Source organism: Alligator mississippiensis, chromosome 6 (genome assembly GCF_030867095.1).
Source record: "Alligator mississippiensis isolate rAllMis1 chromosome 6, rAllMis1, whole genome shotgun sequence".
Taxonomy (NCBI): Eukaryota; Metazoa; Chordata; order Crocodylia; family Alligatoridae; genus Alligator; species Alligator mississippiensis.
In genome coordinates, this window is record NC_081829.1 from 3582636 (window position 1) to 3600653 (window position 18018).

Below are 18018 nucleotides of genomic sequence, written 5' to 3' on the forward strand. Positions count from 1 at the left end.
GCCTGCAGAAACCCCAATGTTCATGCAGTGAATGTGTCTTTTGTGATCAGCCTGCCTTTCTGCTGGGGCTGTTCTACCATTATTTGGGACATAGTCATGCTTTGAGCCCCAGTCATAGACCAGGACTCCCCCAGGACTAGGAACAAAATGACAGTCCCTGCCTTGAAGAGTTTTTGATCTCACAGGGGGAAAAAATGTTACAGAATAAGAGAATTTACTTCACCTTGGAAAAGTCTTGTTCCCTCTGCATTCACATGGGAGCCGAGTTTCTCCTGTCCTTCGCTGGAGAGTTAAATAGAGAGCTCCTGCAGGGAACCATCATGAAAATGGCAGATCTCACGAGGCAATTCACTGCCGGAGAAAAGGCAACGTTTGGCTATTGTATTTGATAAAGGGAGCTAATCACTGGAGCTTTCCTATACAACCAGCTGAAGTGCAGGCCAACACACAGGTATGGACATGTCTGGGGTTTTGTTTCAAGTCCTAACACTGTAGGGTTTTGGACAGGGACCCGCTATCCAGAAACCACGGTGGATAAGAAACAAGCCTCCCCCCTGTCCTCTGGGGCTGACGTTGCCGTGTATGTATACCAGTGCATATTATTTTCCCCCCTTGGGAGACTGGAGGACTGGTTGGCTCATGGCTTTGAAGCTGCTCTGGGTCAGTGGTTCAGACTGGCTCTGGGTCAGCAGTAAAAGCAATGGCTTTTCTTTGCAGGTTTGGGTCAAATGAATGGGGCGGATCATGCCTCACGGGACAAACACGACCTCCATACTAGACCCCAGATGCTCCTCTATTTGGCAGACCCAGGAGAAAAGCCAAAGGAGTGCATTAGACACGTTTCCTTCTCCCTCTCAAACCTAGGCCATCCATTGCAAGGCTAACACGTCCACACCAGGCACTTTGGACAATTCTCTCTAAAAGCAGCACAGCATCGGGGACGGCTGGGTGTTTGCACCATCGATCTAGCAACCGAGCTCAGAACAGAACTGGCTGAGACTGTGGCAAATAGCCTGTGCCCAGGCCACACCATGCTCCCATCATTTCTACCAGCTGGCAGCAGCTTTGGGAGATTTCCCAGTGACAGCCAGGGGTGGGGATGGGGTTGGAGGCAAAAAGCACAGCTGAGGCAGTGGCTTTCACGCTGTTTGTGTGTGCAGAGAGGTCCCTTCTTCAGGGCTCTCGGTCTGGCACCGCATTAAAACAAAAGCAAGCTCCCTCCCCGCTACATAAAGCTCCTCTGCACGTGGCCCAGCGTGAAGCTCTGACCCAGAGGGAGACCCTGATGTTCTGCATCAGGACACTTTGCCAGCACTCGCTGAGGTGCAAAACCATTTGTTATTTCTGGGAGTGCCTCTTCTGCTTGACAGGGGCAGGGAGTTAGGCAATTCAGCAATAGCAAGGCCTCTGTGGGCTGTCAAAACCCCCCGGCCTGCCTGTCTGTTTAGGAGGATGGCATGAAATATTGATTATGCGCTGCACACGCCTGCCCTCTAGACGTTTATTAGTGCTCCCTTCCCCTGGTCACAGCAACAGCAAAGCAAAATCCTTTGCTCCTGAGCACATCCCTCTCACAGGCAGAAAGCTGGCACACACAAGAGGATATCAGTCCAGGTAGGGGAAAGCAAAAGCCTCACAATACATACGTCTGGATGCTGGAATGGGAAAAAGAAATACGACTGCTGGGGAGCCTGCATGGTCACTGGACGGCTGACTGGACCTTCAGGCTAACAATCGCAGCAGGACCGAGGAAGTGCTGCTCACCCAGGGTGTTGACCCCAGCCAGCGTGCTCTTCGCCATGAGTATTGTCACTTGCATCGTTTGCTTGTTCCTGCTTTGCACGGAGCCACGGGGAGGGGTGGCACGGTGTCCCGAGTTCTCCTGGCCAGGGTGGCGCAGCATTGGCCCCAGCTGCAAAAGAACCCGTGCATTTCACCGTTGTTGCATCCTGCTGTGCCTGGGGTTTGTTAACCAGCTATTTCTGCCACAGACGGCCCAGGTAGGGGGTGTTGTGACCTGACTCTGCGTGGTGCTGAGTGTCCTCCTACTCCAAGGTTCAAGGGACCAGTAGCTGTTGAGATGCTTGACCAGATGCCTTCTGAGGCTTTCCTTTCCAACCATGCTGACGCTGCTTGACTGCGCCCTTTCAGAGTGCTTTTCAGAAACGGGTGTCACCCTCCCTCTGCACCTACAAACCAAAGTGATGTGACTTGAGTCATACAAGGATGTCAGTGGCAGAGAGAAACAAAGTCAAAGTCTCCTGTGCTGCACCCTCCTTTTCCAACCACTGGACTCTTTGCACTTGTGCATATCCCCAGGTAAAACACCTGTGCTTTGGGGTGCCACTCTCACACTCACAGTCCTTCCTGCTAATCAGGGCTGAATCAGGATCCGCAGTTCAACCTGCTACCCACCAAGCCTCTTTTCACAGAACCACTCTGAGGCACAGTGTGGATCCAGGCTGTGTGTCTGGTTGACTTGGGAGACTCTTGCTGTATTCAGAACATCAGCACTGTCCAAAGAGGACTCCAGAGACAAAGGAAAGATGGATGTGCCAGTCCGAGGCTGAAGAAATCGAGGCGACTCTCCAAGTGTTAAAGTACAAGGAAGGAAGAGTGTGGATGTTGCTGCTGCAAAGCAGCCACAGGAAAAGATACCGGAAGCATCTGAAAATAAGATGCCATGTGATTGAATTCTCTCCTTCCGAGCCCTGTGGCAGAAATATTACCTGGAGTGCCCATAAATCCATGCAATCCTCCTGTTTGGAAGTGCTGTACAGTACAAGGCACCCTCACCATGTCCTGGGAGCTCTTGGCTTTGCTACAGAGGAAAGTATCCGCAGAACTTGTTGGAAATCCCAGCTGGAGGGGGAAGTATTTATTTCTGCTGGGGCGTTTGCTGTGCGTTCCCGGCATTAATCTCGCAGGAAGTGGCAGGGAGACAAGGGGAGAGCCCGTACAGAGGGGTTTGGCATAACTGCTGCATGCTGCTTCCCATCACTGTGGCTCCGGTCTTTGCTGCGTGGCGTTTCATCTGTGTCTTCTCTGATCTTGCTGCCAACAATGGAAACCCAGAACTCAGGGCTAGGAGAAAAAAATGACAGGGAATGAAAGCTGCCTGAAGGGACTGTCCCAAATCAATGCCACGTTCCCACCAACCCCTACTGCTGAAGATCCACTCTTCTGAGCACCCTGGAGGAGCCAGGGAAGGGGTAATTACAAAGACATAAAGTGGAGTCTATTGCTCATGGAGGAATCCCCCAAACTCCCACCTACAACTTTGAAAACTTCTCTCAGGCACCAGCTTGTTGCCTTATCCTTTGCAGGAAGAGGGCTGTGAAGCAGCAATGAGGCATGGATCAAATGGCAACACTGATTTATTTCCAGTGCTGGGCAATTTACCCATAGAAAGGTGTGATCCTTGTCCCAAGAAGCTTCCATCCAGATGCAAGCAGGATGTAGCACTCAGGGCTGACAAACCGCGAGGAGGAGACTGAAGAGGAAGGCTGAGGTTACAGCCATAACCCTGCAGGCTGGCTCTGCTTTGGCAACTGCATGTCTTGATGGCTCAGTTGCACTGTAAAATATACTGAGTCGGCTCTAACGAGCATCAAGGCAGAAAGGAGTTGTAGGGAAGGGATACTTATTATGGGGCAAGGAGCAGTGAGCCTTCATCCAGATCCCAAAGTGTTTCAGGACAGCAGTTTACCCAGCACCAAGTGACATGGAGCCCCTTCTGTGCTGGAACAGAGAACAGTACATGACAACTCAGGGCAGGAAGGAAGTGAAAAGAAATATGGTCATCATTTGAAGCAGGAGGGTGAGTTTACGCAAGCCAAATGTAATCAAGCAGGAGGGGAACACCTCCCTGCCATGAGATCTTTAAGAGCTCACAGTGGAGTGCAATCGCATTCAATCTGAAATCTGGCCCTCTGAGCAGCACCAGATCCCTGGCGCACACCCCACGCGGGGCCGAGAATCAAACCCTTCTCTCGTGAGGTAGGAAAGGACCATAGGGCTCGTGATCCTCAATCAAATGAAAGCCAGTGAAGGGTTAATGTTGTTCTGCTAAATACACCCTCGCTCGCAAGCTGCTCTTTACAATGCCTCCCTTTTCCTTCACCTGCAGTCTGAGTCAGAAATTCACCGATTGACTTAGTTTTAAAAATGTGGCTTCTTGACTACGGAGACGTTACCCATAAAATAGTTCAAATTGTCCCTTGCATTTAAATGCTGCCTGTTGTATAAAACATCTTCTATCTATTTCACTCGAGGCTGACAAGCGTTCTCATCCCCATCCTGCTAATAACATCAGTGCTCTTCACAGCGCCCTTAACTGCATTCCTAAGGGAAGTGAATACTCTTAAGGGCACCTTTTGTCATCATTAGTTTTCTCCAGCAGTTGAAGAAGGAAGGGATTGTACTGAGTAGTTCTCAAGCTCTCGTTGCATCACGTGTCATTAATGCATAGCCTCACTAGGTTCATTTCCCACCAGGTTGGCAGAAGGGCATCAATGCAGGCGAACTGTTATGTTGGGCATGAGAGTGAATATTTTCCTCTCTTGTTCTACCTTGGTGTCAGGGGGCAAATCTACACGTGCAGTTAGCCTGACTGAATAAACCCTGGTGCAGTTCATACTGGAGTTTATTGCTCCCTGGCACAGTGTTTATATGTGAGCCTGGGATCATAGCACGCTGAGCCAGGGTGGCACAGCACCAGCTGGCACAGGACCCAGGGGGTCAGTCTGCCAGCCCAGGGCTGCTCCGCTATGGCTCACCGTGCTGCGGAGGGGCTGGCTGGGGCATGAAGGTGCAACGGTGTGGGGCTACCTGGCAGGCAGCCTCGGCCATGCTCCAGCCAGCCCAGTCACCATCTACATGTGTGACAGTGTACATTACTCTGCTGTAGGATAGCACTTGTGTCTGGCAGTACAATCCTATAGCGGAGTAAATTAGTTTACTAATTGCACATGCAGACGGTGATGCTTTACTGTGGAGCTAATTGGGCAGCTCCGCAGTAGAGTGCACATGTAGGTGCACCTGGTGTGTGGTGAAGCACTGTCAATGGGAAACAAAGACACTTAGCGTGCACCATATCTGGAAGTGGGGGCTTCACCTATGCTCTGGCCCTCCCAAGGCATCTTTAGCCACTGAGGAAGCATGGAGAGTGGAGGAGGAATGGACTGGCACTGTGCAGAAGAAACCAGCCCACCTGAACCCAAACCGACCACCATGCTAGGCACTGCAGGCATGTGTTACCAGGGTATGTATACACAGATAACCTCATCCCCATGCTCAGCTGGTGCTGTGTTGCTTATCCTGGAACAAGTTAAGTGAATTCAGGTAGAACCAGGTTGTGGAGACAGCACAGGAAAAACCACCCAAAGCCTGGTGTGCATGGGAGTACTGTTTCTCACCCCTGCCGTAACAATAATAACAGCTCACCATGTGCTTTGGCAAATGCCTCACATCCCACAGTGCTTTAATGGTCATACTGACTGCCGCTGCCATGCAGCCACCTCTGGGGTCCGTTCTGGTACCTGCTGGCCACGAGCTGAAGAGCTGACTGTAGCCACCTGAAAGTGAAAGGGGAAAACAAAACATACCTGGAGTCCACGCGGTTTAACAGCTCCAGTCTCAGAGAAAGTCCCAAATGGAGCCAGCATTGCCTGACAGCTTAAGCACTGGCTTGGGACTTGGGGTCCTGGTTTATATTTTATATTTCCAGGCCTCTCAAGAGCCGGTTGGATGAAGCCATGCCACTCCTCCCTGCACCAGGGTTCCCTGCCTGCAACACGTACATAATACCTTGTGAAGTGCTTGGAAACTTGCTACTGAAAACGGAGTTCTTAATCACTGCAAGAGACCAGGACGCTCTTCCAGCTCCACACTGGTTTAGCACCAGTGCAAAGCAGAGCAGGCTCCTAGCGCCTCACTGTGGATGGGTTTTCCTCCCAAGTGGTAAAACCAGCCTGGCCTTGCATAACTTGTGAGCACTCCCTGCCGGGGGGCTGCAAAGAGGATGGAGCTGGGCTGTTCTCAGTGGGGGCAGATGGCAGGACAAGGAGCAATGGGCTCAGGCTGCAGCAAGGGAAGTTGAGGGTGGATATGTGGAAAAACTCTCTCACTAGGAGGGTAGTAAAGCACTGGAACGGGTTACCCAGACAGGCTGTGGAGTCTCCATGCTTGGAGGTTTTTAACCAGGTTAGACAAAGGCTGGGATGATGTAGCTGGGGCTGGTCCTGGTCTGAGCAGGGGGTTGGACTAGATGTGACCTCCTGAGGTCCCTTCAACCCTCATTTTCTAGATGATTCTTTGACTGACTCACAGCATCATTGACGCTGTCATCCACCAAAGCAGCTGAGGGTCAGAGAAGCCATTGCCAAGTCAGACTATTAAAACTGCTTGTTTTTGGGATGGCAAACTTTGCTGGCACCTGGACACTCAAGAGAAACTGCTTCTCAGCAGCTGTTACTGCATCAGAGGAAGAGATGCCAGAAGTGGCAGGGTCTAGTCCAGAAGGTTTTTTCTATAATACTCAAACTGCTGGAGTTTTTATAAACCTCATTATTTGAAAAATCCATCAAAAATGTACCGGAAAATCTGTATTGCCTGCTGTTCAGTTAAATGGCTCCCATCTTGTCATTAGCCACTAGAAGTTGCTCTATCATAAAAACCCCCCTGTGCGTCTGTAAAGCGATTGCTTTCATGTCCGTGCCCCCAGGCACTCAGCCAGGGAGCTGTGCGCTCTGTCAATCTTTGGCCATCTGTGCCCTTTCCCCCCCACCCTCGTGCTTTAATATTTCTGGCAGCCAGTTCTCTTAAGGCGATTACGAGCTTGCATCTTTCAGCAGCGTAACGGGAGAGAGGAGCTCGTGGGGCCTGTCTAGTGTGGACCCTCACATCTCAGCTTCACAGCAGCTTTCTGAGCTACCCGGGGCATTAAAGCGCCAAAGTCACTAGTGTTATATTGGTGCAATGCACCCAGAAATCACTAACTCCAGCCACAAGCGTGGGAGAGCACTGCCAGACTGGCAGGCACAGAATACATTGCACCTGTAACGTAAAGCTATCCATTCATTGGCATTAGCCGATTCAACAGCAAGTAACTAGAGATTCACACGTGCAGATTCAACACATTCACATATCTCACAAATGGGAAATAAAGGCACTGTGTATCTCCACAGGATGACGCCTGCCAGTGACAACCTGAGCTCCCTCCGTCATTCTCGGTTCATGGCTTGAAGCCCCACGTGGCATCACCTGGAGGGATGGTCTTGGCTAGATGCTGCGTATCAGACGTTGCTATTATTTAGATCCAATGCTGAATACCTCAGGACACAGGCTCTGACTTTTATTTTTGCTGGGGTGGGGAGGCTAAGATGATGGACATGTGGAAAGTTTTGCACATTTCAGGTGACAGCTCTCTTCCCGAGGAGGGTCAGGGCTCTCTGGCCCCCATATCCTCGGCACCCATGCCTTAGGAAGTAACATGCTGGAGCTTTTGGGAGAAGGCGGGCAGGCAAGAAGGGGAGGAGGAGGTCATGCTGAGGTCCGGGAGCTAGAAAAAGTTTGCTGATCAGAGGAAAGATTACAGAATAGGAAGGTGGCAGGGGAGCCTTGACAGAGCCCAAGCGGCTCTCTCCAGCGGGAGGCAGATGTTTCGGTACTGCACATCTGTCTGCTTTCCCCAGGAGCAGAGTCAGACAAGAACAATTGCATCAGTATCTCCCCACCCCTGAGCCGTCTGGTGCTCCCTCTGCTTGCCCTTGTCCTCGACCAGCACGCTACCCTGGCAAAGCTCACACCGGCCATGGGGACCACTGGATTCAGTCAGTGCAGCTTGTTTGCTGAGGCTTTGGCCGAGCGTGTCCAGCACCCCGTAAAAAATAATACACACATAACCATTTGCTGCTGCAAGTCAAATTCACTGCCAATGAGAGTCCGGCGGGCTGTATTAGAGCTGTCTTTTGGATGGGGCTACAGCCCTGTAAAGGGATTCGAGCCAGCTTTGAGAAATCAATTTTCCATTCTTTTCTCCGCTATGAATAGAGTTTCAAAGTCTCAGTAGGTCTTTTCTGCTACAGCCAACGTCAAGCTGCCTCTCTCCGGCTTAAATCAGCACCCCCTGTTGATCACGCTGGAGGTGCGGGATTCAAAACAGCAGGGGCAAGAGACAGACAGATTGAGGTTAGTACCAGCTGCAGTGGCAAAGTGGACTGACGGATGCTTTTAATAACTGCAAATGCTATTCTTGGGGCTGATGATTTAGCATTTAGGATAAGATAGAGAGGGAATTAAAATGAACCAAGGAGAGCACTTACTTTTTATCCGTGCCTGCCTGCTGCCTGCTGGCTCCAGTCCTCATCACGCTATTAATGCATATGGATACTACTTCCTTTCACTGGAAGAACAAAAATACAAAATTGCTTGATTCAACAGTTGGAATATTATAGCTCTTCTTTATGGAGGCTATTGTGGCAGGTCACTTAACTATGTCAGCAGAGGTTTGAATTTTAACCTGTCAGAATGATAGCTTAGAATCAAAATTTGTCAGCTCAGATGCAAGCATCATTCTGAGGCTGTGTTAGTTAGGCTGTGTTAAAATACACTCTTAATGGCCTGCATAGGTGTTCAGAGGAGTGAGTTTTTCAAATGCAATTTTTTTCCCAATGCTGCATTCCTGTTCTCCCAAAATTTGGGTTTAGAACCTATCACCTTTCTAAGAGCAGGAGCCCCATTGTGCTGGGAGCTGTATAGAGACAGAGACCAAATCCTGGCACAGCAGGGGCTGCTTCTAGCCTGCCACACCTACTCCACCATCCTAGGTAAGGCAGGCAAAATGAGTTGGGCTCAGCATGTTATTCCCTGGCGGCTCTATTCAAAGCCCCTAGCAATCAATGGAAATACTTTTGCTGAAGGGCCCCCAGGGGACTGGGTCCTAAGAAAGGCATCCCCCTGGCTTCAGAGTTCTTCAGATTTTTCTTTAAAGACTAAGTCCAAGGGCATGATTTTTCCAGCATAAATCATGTCCTGCAGAATCAGCCATAAGGGTCTTGGTCTTTGCCGGACGGAGGGAGGGTGGGAGGGGGAGAGATTTTTTTTTTTTTTTTTTTTACCATTCATTATCTAATGTGTTAAAATCCTAGGGTAGAACAAGGCAAAATGTAGCTGTAAAAGGCTTTCCCTCCGGATTTATGCACACCAGCTAGCGTGTGTTAGAACTACAAGTTGCCTTGTCTACCCAAGGAATTCAGCATGTGTTAGCTAATGTTTGTTAAAAATTCACCATTTGTCCCAAGAGTAGACACAGCTACAAGAGGGCCGGGATGCTCCCAGTTCCCGGCAGTTCCCCTTGCGTGTTTTGCTGCTTTTCCAGCTTTGGGATTCTCACCTCCTTGGTGTCAGCACTTAATTCCCGCAGTGACCCCTCGCCTCCACTTCTGCTCTCAGACAAGAGTCCTGAAGTCGATTCCAGTCCGTCCACCAGCCCAGCCCCCAGCTGCTCTGACTCGAGTCCCTTGTAGGGTCTGACATCCACACCCCTCATGTGTCCCCCGTGGGTCGTGCTGCCACGGGAAGCTGCACGGCCCTGGTATCCGATGCAGAGAAGCAGCAATCAATATTCCAATCCATAGCTCGTCTCGAGGCTCAGGTGTGGATGTCACCCTCCTACAGGTCTCCCACTCCCTGCCTTTCACCTCGGCGTGAAGCTGATCTCCGAAATCTGAGGGAGGCGAGCTTTACCCATGGGGCTGCAAGTGGCAGCCTCCTCCCCCCTGTCTAGTGGGTGAGGATCATTCGGTGTTTTGATTTTATAGAGAGGTAATTTGTGTTCAGAATGTTTAACGGATCTTAAAAACGAGGTGACATTGTCACTGCCCGCGCTTCCATGGCAACCCGCATTTATTCCTCGGGGCTGTTTCATAATAATTAATACACCACTTCCATTCACGCTCCCTGTGTTCGCAGTGCGTGGCACAGCCACCGCTGGGATTTACCTGGGTCACACAAAACATTTCTGCTAACGAATGAGAAGCAAGAACTTTTCTGGGGCGTTCTGGCAGCCGTGACATGGCAGAGGCAGAAGCCGACAGCCCCTCTTCCACCAGTCCAGCCCTCCCCAGCGCTCATAACAGGGCAGCAGAAGGAGCAAGCGTATGTGGACACGGGCGGGTGCAAACCTCTCCGGCAGGACCTCCAAGTGGCAAAAGGCCCACCCCTGCAGATGAGACGCACAACCCAGAAGCCAGGCAATCGGAGAGGGACCAGATAATGAGCAAACAGGGGTGAGGGCTGCAAATTGCAGGGTCAGAACAAGGAATCCACAGGCCTTAAGGCCAAAATACGCTGTTCACCCTCTAGTAGGTGCAGCAATTACTGGACAAGCTTGGGATGAGCACAACGAAGTGCATGAGGAAAATGCAGTCTCCACAGGCTATTCAAGATTTGGCTGCAATCCTCACACCACCAGCAAAGAGGCCAATTAGCCTCCATTGCAGAGACGGACTATGGGCACTGGACGGCATAGCAGAGATTTAAACCCCCACCCCCAAAAACAGACCACTTGTCTTTTCTCTCTTGGAAAATGGCACACTCCTGTTCCCTGATGGGATGCATCCAACCTCTTAAAAGCAGCTGCCTTCACTGCAAGCCAGCTATTAACATGTGTGAATATGCAGCTGTGCAGAGACCCTGCTCAACGTGTCCTATAGGAAAAACATACTTGGGGCCCAATATCTGCCTTCATGCGTCCTTTAGTTATTAGGAAGATGCATCACAGAACTGGACAAAGAGCTTGCCACCAGTATTAATACTCCTACCTGAAAAGGATCCATTAGACTTGGAGCCACGAGCTCCTCCTTGGGATTACCTCTCGATTCCAGTGGGAACGGAGGATATTGTCACCTCACAGAACCAGGCTCGACACTGGTCATTTGTCATGTCAGGGAAAAACGGCTGCAGAGCTTTACAGAAAGTCTACAAGCAGGGATAAGCAGGCGTCCCACTTGCATTCAAGGTTGGGATTCTCTGGCCCAGCAGCGAGTGCAGCCTCTGTCCTTGGATGTGTTGTTGGTGTAAAGATGGCCAAAGACAGGCACATTTCGGGAGACTACATCAGCAAAACCTCCATCCAAAGAATGGTTTGCAAATCCCACAGTCCCCGTCCCACTTTGGAGTCTGTCAGGGAACAACACTCAGCTCCTCCAGGGGGGAAGCAGATCACAGTTCTAGCTGCCTTCTATCTGTGATAGCAGTGATCAAGGCAAAGCTACAAAAGCAGCCTGCAGCCATAACACCTCGGGCTATAATCTTGCCAGATCTCATATGCTAAGTAGGGGCAGGCTTATTCCTTGCATGGGAGACAGGGAAAAATAGCCCAGGTGCTGCAGAGGCTCTATGGGAGCGGTGGGGGGAGGTAACCTTTGGAGCCTAAGTGAGGTGAGGGGGCTTCGGGCTGCCAGAGCCACCAGCTCTTCAGAGGAGCCATGAAATCCACAGCCTGAGCCCATTACAGTCATTAAGGAGTCAGCAGCACTTTTCACAGGAGGAGCACAAGCACTGGCGTCCTGGCCAACGTCCCATTTGGGTAATTACATTCTGCCAACCTCGATCCCCCCTGCAGCTTCACTCGGAGACGGGATGCAGAGGCCATTCTCTGCCTAGATGCTTTTCTGGCCTTTCTTCCTGCTGACTAAACTCAAAAAAGGGATCTTGCTGTGAGGAATGACTTGTGCCTCGTTGGCATCAGTCTGAAAGGTGCTGGGGAAAGACTCCCGTTGGAAATAACTTCAAGGGGGGGAGGAAGGGTGTTGCGGCTGATGCAGGACGCTGGGATTCCTCTGCCACAGGCTCTGGAGAGGGGTCACCTTGGTCCTCTCTCTGTTACTTGGCTTCCCCCTCTCCCCCAGTAAAATGGGGTTTACTATTATTATTATTATTATTCATTTTATGTTTATGCATCTAATGTAGGGTGCTGCCATGCTAGGTGGTACATGGACCCACCATAAATGACCACTCCTAGTCTAAGGAGCTTACAGTCCAAGACGCTGATCGGCATCAGAGCGTGTTGTAAAGGGTGGCGAGATCCAGCAAAGACAGGCCGTGGCAAAGTGCAGAGAATAACTCGATGTCTATGCCAAGAACTCTGCTTTCCTCTCCTGACCCCTCTGTCTCCTGCAGAGTGAAATGTTGGAAGAGAAGGCATTAAATGATCAATGACTGATGTAAATTAGAACAGAGAGCAAGTGAGCGAGAGAGAACATCCTGGAGCTGTGCCTTGGTATAATTTACCACGGTTTGACTGTAGCCTCTGACTGAGTACTGAATGGGCCTAGGCACCATCATTCACCCCAAGCTGATTGTATTCACGGCCACAAAAAGGAACCCCCGAGCTAATGGAGTCAAATGTTTTTTCAGTGCCCGATAAAGCCGCCACAATGAAAACATTCCCGCATCCACATGAAGTATAGGGAGAGGAGCGCTGATAAATCTCAATTGGTCTGAATATACTGGTACTATGTGGGGTTTTTTCAATTGCCTTATAGCTCCTATCCTCGCCGACACAGCCTGTCAGGAGATTTCTGTCTATATTTACCAAAGACAGGAGCTTGCACAGCTTGGGTCCTATCCAATTTCATTTTGCTGGCTAGGTTGAGAACTGAGTCAGAAGGGGCTAGGACCGTGCATTAGAGCTCTCTTGTGAATAGCTAAGAGGTTAAATAAAGAGATCCCAAAAAGTTTTTGAACAGTTTACTGGCAATCTGTCAAGTGCAGGAGCCTTTCCTGCCTGAAGGCTTGGGATCATTTCACTCTCTCTTTCCTAACGATTTCTCCTGATCCTCCATCAGACTGAAGCGACCTCTTACATCAATGTCATGTGTCAAAGGAGACATCTCAGGAGGCCTCCTCCCCTGCCTCCAGGGGCACAGCATTCTCTGGATGAGAGTTTGAGAACCTTATTAGTTTTGATTAGTGAGACCACAGCCTCCAGCTTTTAGCTGAAAGCATCCCACTGTGGCAGCAAAGCCAACCCTAGCTCTCTGTTCTGCCTAACTTCAGACTAGCACTACCTCTCCTTTTCCCTAGTCAGACTTACACACTAAACATCTTAAAGATAACATGGGCTCAAAGCTTTGTCCCCCTTGACTGTTAGTATCTCAAAGCCCTAGTTGCAGGTCAGGACTATGGGGCCAAACACAGAACAAAGATAGTGTCAGCCCCCAAAAGCCTGCAGTTTAATAGCAAGTGAAGACTATTTTGCCCAGTCTGAGATGCCCATTGCACTGCCGGCAGAGCTCATCTGCTCCAGACCGGGATGTGTGCACAGCCTGGAGATGATTGTCCTTGTTTGTCCTAAAAACAGAACGATTCTTTTTCCTAGGCGAGCTCATTTGTTTAGCTGGGACTTGCACCGCTCTCTCTCGTTTTTGCAACTAATAAGTGGCTGGTAGAGATCTGCATGTGTGAAAACGTATGGCCCCTCTTCTTTGGGTTTTACTTTATTTCATGAGCATGATTTGCATTTCTCGATCACTTCCCATCCCAAGACCTCTGTGTGCTTTACAAATGTTGACGAGTTTAGCCTCATCACACCTGAGCAGCATGTTTTACACACGGGGAAACTGAGGCACAAGAGTTGCAGTTACTCAGTGTAACCGAAAATCTGTGATAGAGTTACATGTCCTACTTCCCACGCTAGTGCACAAAGCCACTAGATCATCCTTGATGCTGTAAAACTTCAGACCCTCATTCTCCCCAGCCTGGGTTATTCTGGTACAAGAGAGTGGAAACTCCAGGAGGTAAAATCCACATGGTTTTCTCTGAATTCATCCTGCTGAGCAGGAAGCAAAGTTCATCCTTTTATAGAAGTGGTGGGAACTCCACTCTTCCTAAAACTCACAGATCTGCAGGCGTCAGCATGGTGGATCCTCTGCCTCTCACTCCTAGGCACTGTAGCTCTTGTAGGATCTGTGCAAATCAGAGACCACAACTGCCTGTGGCACAGCGATAGGTCTCTGTGAGGATGGGAAAAGAGTTGGCAGCACCCGCATTAAATGTGAGCTGCTGTTCACTGAAGCTGGGGAGAGACGACCTTCCTGGTGACCCGCTGGCTCACTCCTGGAGCCAGAGCCTCATTTGTGCTCATTTTACCCAGAGTCATAAGGTTCAGAAGCAATGTGTAGAACATACCTATCTCCACCAGCATCCGACTTCCCCTACCCCCTTACTGACCACTCATCACAGGCAGACACTCACTTCTTGAAGTCTGTTCAGTTATTAGACTCCCTCCTGCAAAACATGCTATCTTCATCCCTCAGCTGCTAAGCAAGGCATTTGGGCTGCACCCACAAGACTTTATAACATCATGAATGCCAAAGACCCAGCAGTTAAAGGCAATTCTCTACTCCAAGATTTTTAATTGTGGACCTAAGGTAAACATCTGCACTCCTAGCAGCAGGATTTGGCACTGATGTGATAATGCCTCATCAAGGAAGGCTTCAAAGTACTTTCCCCAAGGTCCCATGTCATCCTTCTCATTTCACACAGGAGAAAGCTACAGCACAGAGGTACAATTACTTGCTAGGAGTCACCCAGAAAGTGAGCGATGTGGTTGGGGATAGCACCCAGACCTCTTCTCCTGGAGCTCTAACCATCAGGAGCACCAGCAGCTGTTGCCAAAAGATTAAAACCTTGAGACAAGTTCTTGGCAGACCTAAAGACCTTTTTAATTCACCTTTAACAAGAGAAATGAGTAATAGCAGAACAGAGTCTTGATATACTATCATGAACTACCTGCATTTGTGCCTGGCCCCTCCTGGATGGACTCAGAAGAGGTCAATTGAACGTCATGTTCCCTCAAACATTAACAGGGAAGATTCTCCTTTAGCAGCAGGGGTAGGGCCTGTGCTTTTAAAGGAGAAAAATGCCTGCTGCTGCCCTGAAATTCAGAGTGACAACAGCATACAGGAGTGAGCAAGATGAAGGTTCTGGCAGACCAGCTGCTTATACAGCTTTTTATGCCACATGCATCACCGTATTGCAGTGATTCAAAACCAGGGCAGGCTACAGCACCCTGGGGTGCCTTGAGATCTATTCAGGCGTGCTGTGGGGTGTTAGCATTGTTAGTCGTGCGAACATAATTCACAACATAAACCCAGAGGTTTCAAATAGGAAGCTATAGTGTTAAGAGCATTCTGACTTGTGGTTTTCCCGAGTTTCTTACAACATAAGAGTTGCGCTAGTATTTTTCCGTAGTCAAGAAACGAGTTAAAATGAAGAGCATGCATTTTCCAAGGGGTGCCTTGAGTCTAAAAAGGTTGAGAGAACCATTGCCATAGTGGTTGAGGACCTGGTGTTGTTACATGAGAGAATATTGCAAAGGGTTTCCAAGCTTTAGTTGTTTTAGCACAGGGGCTGAGCTGTAAAATGCTGCATCCACCCGCAGCTTTTTCACTTCCGCAATGTGTTAAATTAAGTTCTTAAGAAGCCCTTGCTACCTACAGCCCCCACCCCATTTTGAGGTTCATTTCCAGGTAGGAATGTAGAACGAGGCTGCCCACGGCTGCAGGAAGCACATTAGCAGATGTAATTGCTCCTGCCTAATTAAAAAGGGTGACCTTTCTGGTTGCAGCTGTCTCATGGCAAAACAACTCTCTTCCTCTGAGCTCATTGTTCAGGAAGGTGGATGGTCAGGTGGAAACCTGTGAAAGGCACCAGCACTCAGCATGAGGAGGAGGTAATTGTGCTTTCACCTGCTATTACAGAAACAGATTTTCTACTCAAGCTTGCAGATGACCTTCTCCAATCAAACATTAACTTTGCAGCAAACAATCATTAGGGAGCATTTGCAGGCTTTAATAATTAATGCTTTTATTAATCCACAGGCTCCATTTCAAATAACAGGTCTCTCAAAAATTAATTTTGTTGCCATTTCAGGTCTGTAGGAGAGGAGAAATGAGTGCCATTTCCACACCGAGTGGGGAGAAGAGATTTATAGCACGTGGCACTTTCTGAAGGTGCTGGATCCGCGCTGAGAATTGGAATGGTGCAGCTTACTAACTCACTGCCAGGCTTACGGGCATGGAGTTGTTAAAGCGGGAACTCTGAGAAATAGGATTACTGGGAGCTACACAATCCAAAATCCAATCAAGAAAGGCTGCAAATTTTCAGATTTCTGAAACTCCATCAGTTGCTTATTAACTGCAAAAGAAAGCAAAGCAAAGGCCAACGTGTATGCTCCAGCTAAACAAATGAGCTCCTTTAGGAAAAAAGGATCTACTTTAAAGGGCAAACAGAGACTGCAGAGAGAGAAACATCCACAGAAATGTACTGTGTACACATCCCCATCTGGAGCAGGTGACTTCTGCCTGCAGTGAGATAGACAGCCTACACTAAGCAAAATAAAGTCTTCAGTTCCTCTGAAATTGCACTTTAGGATGGGCACTCTCTCTTTATTGTGTGTTTGTAGAGCATCTATGGATACAGCATCCTGGTCCCTGACTGGAATCACAGGCAGTACCACAGTACAAATAACAGCACAGATTCACCAGCTTGCTAGAGAGACAGCACCAGGGGGACAAGGTGCCAACTCTTCTCAGAACCACTAGCCTTTAGCAGCCTCCAGTTGCCAGCATTTCAGGTGCTGGACCTGCTCTCCATCGCCCACAGGGTGGCTTGCATGGGAACCCAGTTCCTCCCAGTAAGTGAGAGACAAGCAGCAGGGGCATGGACAAGCCACCCCACCTCGGATCTATGGCAATAGAGCCCATAGCAGCCTCTTTTGGATCACATTGTCTGGAGCACTTCAGATGTTCCCGGGGTGGCCTACAAAATGGTGCTGCTCCCTTCACCCAAGCAAGATGAAATCGATTCTGTCAGCTGCAGCCCAGCCTGATGATACCACTAGGGCTTGTTGTCACTGAACTGATGCTCATTTTGTACGGTGGGTTGGGAGCAAGAGGGACTGGCACGGGGTAAGTCAGAATGCAGCTGCTAAGATCTTCCCAACCATATAGCCCCTACCTCGCTTTGAATCACTGTGCTGTTTGCTGTGCTATCAAGTCCGAAGCTCCACATTGAAGGCATCATCACACTCTGCCCCTTTCTATTTGTTCTCCTTTGTCTCTTATCAGGTCACCTGTTCTGGTCATGCAACAAACCTGGCTGCTAAGCACCCCTCTACCAACTTCCCCCTGCCAGAGAAACATCTTCCTTGACTTAATCTGTAAACTGCTACTCCATTCTCCTTTAAATCCTGGACCCATCTCTTTCACGGTGCCTACAGAAAGTCATCCAGCATAAGGCTGGTTGAGGGACCTCACTGTTTAAGGTAGAACCAAGGGACCAAGAAGGGCATCAATTATTACTGAAGCCTGAAAATACTGCCTAATATTTTTCTGTTGCTGCTAGATACAGCCAAGGGGTATTAAATAAAAACAAATTTAAGAAATGAGTGCTGAATATAAGAAGTGGGCACAACTCAGTTGCATCCCATACCTTCACCTTGTCACTTATATTCAAACTAATTAGGGCACAGACAATGTTGGGCCGTGTGCATTTCCTCCTGGCATGCTGTGGGCACTACTGGAAAACAAACAGTAATTTAGCAATAGCATATAAAACTGTCAGTTGAAGAGAGTAAGCAGCAGTGGTTAATCCAGACTAGATAACTATTAAACATAGATGAGGCCAAAAAAACAAAGAAACAAGTGAAAAAATTCTGCCGTGTCATCCTTTCCTCTTTTGTGTCTTTCTGTCATCTTGGCTAGATTGTAAGCAATGTGGGACAGGGACCATATTCTTATCTTCTGTGCGTAAAGTGTGTCATCCCGGTGTCAGAGCTAGGAAGGGAACCTACATCTCAGGACTTCACAGATCTATACTGTAAGCTACTAGATTAATTCCATCTTTTTAGCACAGAAGTGGATGGGATATATGTGGGATAATTGAATAGAAATTCCCTCTGCAGTGACTAACCTTTGTCTTTGTGTTTGACTATACTTGAGAAGCGTTTCT

At 49.1% G+C, this 18018-nt stretch overlaps 1 long non-coding RNA gene across 1 annotated transcript; it reads right to left on the bottom strand.

Moving 5' to 3' along the window:
- Positions 1 to 1487: 1487 nt before the first annotated feature.
- Positions 1488 to 9756, bottom strand: LOC109286023 (uncharacterized). The gene is made up of 4 exons (XR_002093951.2): positions 9395 to 9756; positions 8325 to 8404; positions 5446 to 5576; positions 1488 to 3084 (listed from the first exon to the last, which is right to left on the bottom strand). It is a non-coding gene; the product is annotated as an uncharacterized LOC109286023 (long non-coding RNA).
- Positions 9757 to 18018: the final 8262 nt, after the last annotated feature.